This window comes from Odontesthes bonariensis, chromosome 17, assembly GCF_027942865.1.
Source record: "Odontesthes bonariensis isolate fOdoBon6 chromosome 17, fOdoBon6.hap1, whole genome shotgun sequence".
Lineage (NCBI taxonomy): Eukaryota > Metazoa > Chordata > Actinopteri > Atheriniformes > Atherinopsidae > Odontesthes > Odontesthes bonariensis.
Genome location: NC_134522.1, coordinates 30,756,856 through 30,764,402, shown reverse-complemented (window position 1 = coordinate 30,764,402; position 7,547 = coordinate 30,756,856). Strand labels below are relative to the sequence as shown.

Genomic DNA, 7,547 nt, shown 5'->3' with positions numbered 1-7,547 from the left:
CGCATCATTCCGGCCACAAACAACAACGACCAAAGCACAAGCTAGCAGCTATATTTTAATTCAGGAGGATGGACATTCGCAAATGGCTGAAAAAGCCAGGAAATACACTATCAGCGGCATCACAGCCACCTGGCAGCAGCAACAGGAGCCCCGGAGAAGCTGAGGAGCACCTGCCGATGCCGCGGGTTCAGCCTTCTAGTGAGGAGATGGAACGGCCTGGTCGGCCGGGGCCGGGGCCGGGGCCGGGACTGGGTTTTTATCAGCATTTCTTTTTCATTTCCTGTATGTAAAAAATAACAAACTTTGGTTTCATACCTGTTGAAAAGTTTGGCAGGACGAGGGGTGGGGGGGCCATGTCCAGTGGATGTGGACGGCCTTGCGCTAAAGGTGAAGGCCGGCTGTCTTGCAGGAGTAGCTGAAAAAAATAATGATTTGTTTTTTATGTGATTACCATCAAACTGTTCTGATGATCAAGCTGGTTTTTACAAATAAAATAAAATTATCTTCTTCTAGCTTCTTAGAGGTGAATATGGTGTATTTGTTACTGTAATACGGTAAATTGGATATATCATGTAGATGTGGACAAAACAAGTGAGAATGTTATGTTGACTTCTAGAGAAACTCTGAGTAAAATGTATCACCATGTTAAGAAATACATAACCAATAAATAATCCATTAAAGATAATAACGGACCGATTAATGAATGACAATAATCATTAGCTTTGACCCTACCAGGAGTCGCTTCAGGCCATTCCTCATCCCCACAGACTTCACATCGATGCAGGTCAAAATCATCGATGTAGCCTGTGGGGCTGGGCAGCAGGACATCACCACTGTCCTTTATCAAATAATTGTTTGACTTTATCAACTGAAGGCAATGATTTTTAAAAGTTTGATACACTGTCATGCAAACACAGAGTCCCACTTCCACATTTTTTTCTTCTCCTTCACTCCTAAAAAAAAAACACGTCACTGTCCCGCCAGATCCTAATGTTATGTTATGTTATGTTGGAGTGAACGATGGCTGGTCTCTTGTAATTGCGAGTGATTGTTTTTTGATTAATTTAAAAGATTCCCTTAGCTTAAATAGGATAGCCTATTATAGCACACTCGGAACATTGTCGTGTGGAACACTGCCATATAATTACAGCAACTGTAATGAGAATAATAATAATAGGCCTAACAATAATAATAATAATAATAATAACAAGAAGAAGAATAATTACCTTAAAAATCCTTGAGATGTTGGCAGTGGTCAGGTCTGTGTGCCGAATATTTACACTTCGGGTCCCACGCCACAGGGTCACTCTTTCGGCATCCATAATTGTAGCTAAGCGAATCTTGATGAGAATAACCGACAGTGCGCGGGAATTCACTTTATTTATTAAGACCTACGTGACGTCAACACCTGTTGCTTACTGACCGCCAAAATACGTACGACGTCGCATTTCCCTGCGGAAATTCAAACTCTCTCCCGCCTACAGATTACAGACGCACAGAAAGATGGCCCTTGATGCGCACTTTGATTTAATTAAAATGATGATTTCTAACGGTAAGAGTTATAGTGAAATTTCTAATGAGTTATTTTCGATGGGTTTGGAGAAAGGAGTGTCTATCCCGATTATAAAAAAATTCTGCGCAAAGTACAACCTTAGGAAAAATGGGCTGGTGTCAAAGTCGCAGTTGGAGAGCGCAGTTGTGGACGCTATTCAAGAGGTAAGATAATATGAAGTAACAAATACATTTTTAAATTGCCAGTCAGATATCAGCCAGATTTGACTCAGGCTATTCCTCATCTATTTCAGTTTGAAATAGGCTACTGCAGAGAGTAACAGTGCTATGATAGACTACTAATGATGTGTTTCTACTAATCAATCTTGTATCTGGATACATTCACTGCAACTAGCTATAGCTTCACTACATTCTAAGAAACTGCTGTACTTTTACAGTAGGCTACAGCAAATTTCTTGCTTACTGTAACTCTGCTGCTACCTCTACTGTAGGTTAGTGTAAATTCAGCTGACCATATGAATTTTTTCAATGACCGTTCTGACGCCGAAAGTTCACGTTATTGGTTGCTGAGAACATAGTGATTGGAGGATTGACTGATATTAGTTTAACCACAGCCAATGTATCTTTATGATACTGTTATGTGTCCAAACCTCAACATTTGTACGCTATTTGTGTGTTTTTAACAACTAATACCTTGTATTCTGACTTTTTTAGACAGGACCGACTTATGGTCGGAGGATGATGAAGGGATACCTCCACAGCAAAGGCATCCATGCCTCAGAAAGTCGAGTTGCAGGTGCACTACAGGCTGTTCAGCCTCCATATCACGAGACCCTTCGCCAAGTAAGTATGCAAACTCCTTGTTTGTCTACCTTGAATTCAAAAGTAACATACTGTGGTGTAGTCCAGCCTGTAATCCAGACCAGACTAAAGCTTTGTTCAACTATGCACTTTGATGTACAACTGTAGTGACCTTTCTTTGCACAAAGCAAGCCATTCACGGTAGCTAATGCATGACTGTAATAAGCTAATGTACAAATGATGTTTCTTACTGAAAACTAAAGATTTAGCCTACTTGGCTATATATAGCTCCCGTTAGTGCCATAACACCAGGTGTCCAGGCTATTTGGCTTCCGTCAGGGAACTAGAACGGTATGATTGATATAAGGACAGAATTTGAAAAGCAAAATTTTTTTTAAAATTTATTGAAGTTAGGTTAGTGATGGATATGGTGGACATTAGCACCTGCAAATTAATAAACTCCATTCGCAGTTGAGTTGTGTGACAGAAATTCCAGAGAGAAAGCAATGACAAATGTCTGAAAGTATCAATCGCTGTCATCAGACAGGATTACCGGGTCTGACCTTCGTCAACTGACCTATCCACAGATTGCTGGTTTGCTTTGATACATTGTGGAATGTTGGAGGCCTAACCCATCATTTCACAATGTGTGACAACAAATCAGCCAGTGGAAAGTCAGTCTTTTCCTTACTCCCGTTTTTTCCAGTTTATGTTAATTAGTTGTCCAAGTTACTTATGTTGAATAAAGCAGAGCAATTTTGGTGAGATCCAAAGATCTATCCAATGACAGCTTGCTTAAAAACAATGTCCGTTTCCCCATTTCTGTCTTGTAAGTCAAGTAGCCCTTTCAATTACAGTACCAAATATGCTTGTGTCTTTTCTCTAGGGCTTAAGGAACCTCAATCCCGTGCCGTATCAAGCGGCATATTTTGGTGAAAAGCTCCACATGGACCAAAACGAGAAGATGGCCATGTATGGGGTTACATACGTTGTGGCCATAGATGGCTATAGCGGCAAGATTGTGGCCAACTCCATCATGCCAGTGAAAAGCAATCTTGTAATTTATGATGAAGTGTACAGGTGAGTAGGTGTGTTAACATTCACAGATGTACAAAGCTGTGTACTTTTTTGAACAACTTTCCTTCAAAATTATCTTGGGAATATGACAGTGGTCTTTCATGGTGATCATACAACAACATTGTAGCATGAAATTAAAGTTAAAGAAAGTAGGATAGTATTTTCGCCTTCTACAGTTGTGTAGGAAAGAATAGGAACCAGGTCTTATAAATGAAAGGATACATACTCTAAAGCAGTACTGTAATAAGCTACAGCCAGTTGATGAATCCATTAAAATATGAAATATGTCTTATTAACTTGTGATAGGATGTGGAATTTGAGACACGGCCTCATGACAGAATGAGCTGGTTAAGTTGTTTTTATCTTGTATTTCCCTTTTCATTGATTAAGCAGGAATGCTGTTGTGACCTATGGCCTTTGGGACCAACTGAGGGTGGACCATGGAGGAGAATTCTATCTCTCTCTATACCTGCAGGAAAAACTGTCAGAGTACAGGTTTCGACAAGACAGGGCACCTTATAAGCAGACACCATCAACAAAGGTACATTTCAAAGTTTTTCTAATAATTATTTCTCTCAACATGATATATTGTGTGTGGGGTATGTATTTTTCAGTACTTGGACAGTGCAGTGTCTGGGTGGTTGTGTATATAGCGTATATAGTGTATATGTGGTTGTGTGTCTATATCTATACATGTTACTAGATTATATTACACAGTGGTAGTGAAATGATTTCCATTTCCTTTCCCACAATTTTTTCTGAGTTATATGGCATGTACAAAAAAAAGATAATCTTGGAATAATATTCTATAATTATGATCAAAATCTTGAATGCTGACCTAAAAATAAGAAAAAACCTGCATTTTTACAGAACCACAGGATCGAACGAGTGTGGCCTGAAGTCAACAACAGAGTCACCTATCCACTGAAGGCTGCCTTGGTTCACCTGGTGGACCAAGAGCAGCTGGACATGGAGGACACCACAGTCAGATACTGTGTGTCAAACCTGACCTGTCAGGTAGCCAGCATCGGAATAAACAGATTTATCGATGCTTGGAATTTGCACACAGTTTCAGGTATTTGATCCATTTTAGCAGTTGAATCCCCAAACACAAAAATAAATTTCACTTAGCAGGATTCTTGCTATGAGGATTACTTTCCCCTTGACAACACCTGGCAGGTTGCCCTTATGCTTTCTCAGGTCCCACTGAGCATTTTCAATTTCAAAATACGTAAAGTAGATTGTGTAAATACAGTACACCTGAGACGTATATAGAGCTTTCAAATGAAAGCATTTTGTTGTGTTGTAGACTTAATTTAAATAAATAGTATGACATTAATATTTTTTCTCATAAATCAAAACAAAATAACCCCTGTCTTCTGAAAATTTAGAAGCATTTAAAGATAGATTAGATTAGATTTGACTTTATTCATCCCACAACAGGGAAAGTCACTTGTTACAGTAGCAGCAGAAAGTGTAATATACACTAGAGAATTGAAATCGAAAGGGCAAAAAAGAGAAAAATACAAAGAACAGACAGAAGTAACCTACAAAATACAAGAAGAAACAAACAAAAGTACAAATGCCGCCCTGTTGAGTTAGTAGTGAGGAGAGACAGAAACTACAACATTATCAGGTGTTGCAGGTGTTGTAGAGTCTGACAGCGGTCGGGATGAAGGACCTGCGGAACCTCTCCTTCTTACACCGTGAGTGTAACAGTCTGCTGCTGAAGGAGCTGTACAGGGACCCCACAGTGTCATGTAGGGGGTGAGAGGTGTTGTCCATGATGGATGTTCGCTTAACTAACATCCTTTTCTCCCCCACTTCCTCTATTGAGTCCAGAGGACAGTCTAAGACAGCGAGAGCTTGCACTCCTAATCAGTCTGTAGAGCTTGCTCCTGACCCTGTTCCTGCTGCCCCCTCTCCAGCAGACCACAGCATAAAAGATGGCTAAGGCCACCACAGAGTCATAAAAGGTCCAGAGGAGAGCCCTGCACACTCCGAAGGACCTCAGTCTCCTCAGCAGGTGGAGGCGACTCTGGCCTGGAGTGAAGTGGGTTGCTTTCCTCTGGAAGTTAACAATCAAAAAACTTAATCATTAGATTTGTAAGAACTGATAATCTAGCTTATTTATTATTTTTTTAGATGCATATCCTTTGCATGTCATGATTTCCTTCTCTATGACACATTCACATGAATCGGATATAAAATAACTTGGGCAGCTGACAACACAGTACAGTGGAATTACAGTTGCCTGATGGCCAACTCAGACGTATACACGAACACAGACGGCTTATGTCAGTGTAGGTAGGCTACACTGGTTAATTACAGTACAATATAATGTGTCTCAATACAGAGAAAATAAACTGATTCAACATTCCCTTTGTCTTTCATAAGGAAGAGGAATTCCAAATGTTCTGGCCGAGTGTGGATGTTAGGTGAAATTGCCAGAAGAACTTCTGCCCGGTTCAGCAGAGGCTGCTGATAGCTACCTGCAAGAGAGGGGGGCAAACCTGACCAGGGAGTCAACATTTGGCACCAATCCTTTTCAGTGTCTGGAGGAGCAGGAAAATGCCGAACGTCAGTTCACAGCATTCCCAGACATTGGGACTCTTTTTGATAATACTGTGAACCAACAGCCTCGCCCCTTCCAGGAAGCAGTGATGGAGCTGATCGCTGTATCGCGGAGACAGCAAGTGTAGATTAGATATTTTGTTAGATAGTGATTAATTAATTAATTTATTGTTTTGGTTCATAATTGTTAATGGTTCTTTTAGTGTTTATTTTGTTAGTTAAGTTATTTATTGTTATGTTGTTGTTTTGTTTGAATTGCTACCAGTGTGTGTGCGTGTTATATAGTTATGTTGAGATTGTGTTATGAATAAATGTGTTGTTGTTTGTACTATTTTGTTTACTGGGTACTCCTTTGGTTCCTGAGTTGAGCGTTTGGGTTCAAGTGCTAGTTCTATTAGTTAAACACATGCCACACAGACATGAGTTGTTTTGTTTTAACACATTCAAACCATTAAAATGGTTCTCCACTTTGTCCGCACACCTGCAACCTTTTGGCTGTTTTCAAATGAGCAAAATGCAAGGTCACATTACAGGGTCTGACATGTTCACTCTTAACTGTAGGCTATGTCAGGGTGTATTTTACTGTAATCTCCAACAATCCTGACATGGGCCCAACATTGAGGAGGGCCACCACATTGTCCAGATTGAACAATCTAGACACCAAACTGCTGAAGACCTTCTACTACTCTTGTATTGAGAGCCCGCTGGGAGCTGCACTGAGGCAGACAGGAAGAGGCTTCAGGGGGTAATCAAAGCAGTAGTAGTATCACAACAACCTTTTCCACTTGACTTGTGACTAAAAAGAGCATTTGTCAACTGAAACTGACTTCCCTGATTTGACTAAGAAAAACGACCTGCTCACAACAAAATATTAAAGCTAAATGAAACAGTTTATAACAGAAGGAACAACATGAACTTGAACGTGAATAAGAAAAATCAGTGGAACTCTGTTATTTTATGTCAGGGACACTTTGTTTCGTCCATTTCTCAACATATTCTTATTCCGAATCATACAAGGCTGTAAGACAAAACATAATAAATCCCTGGAATAAGGGTGAAGCTTGCGCTCTGACGTGTATATACACAACTGCCATGAGCAAAGAGCAAAGCATATTTATTCATAGTGTAGGCTACAGTGCTTCATTCAATACACTGATTCAGAAGTTAGGGTAGTTCAGCGTATTACATGGTAAGTGGCCGCGAGTTATGCTGTAAGACTGGAGAAGGTGGGAATTGGCCAGGAGTTAGGCTACACTGGAAGTCCGGGCAAAGTAGGAAATAAGTGAACGGGATGTACACTCTAATACACAGTCAGTATTGTGAAGTGTTACCTAAAGGTCTTTGTCGTTGTACAGAGAAGTTATGATTTGCTTGTACAGCACCTAAAAGAAACCCTCACAGAGGGAACTGGGTGTTGTGATTAATGAGGAGATGTGGGAGGACATCTGGGATAATGCAAGAAAAATAACTGTAACCGGACAAGAGCAATGCAATTTAAGATGCTGCATAGAGCACAAGTTAGTCCAAGCCGTCTCTCCAAGTACAAGAAGGATGTCTCTCCACTCTGTCTTAAATGTAAGACA

At 40.3% G+C, this 7,547-nt stretch overlaps 1 pseudogene; it reads left to right on the top strand.

Annotated features, from left to right (window-relative positions):
* The first annotated feature begins 1,590 nt into the window (after positions 1-1,590).
* On the top strand, positions 1,591-6,092 carry LOC142366592 (uncharacterized; annotated as a pseudogene).
* The last annotated feature ends 1,455 nt before the right edge of the window (positions 6,093-7,547 follow it).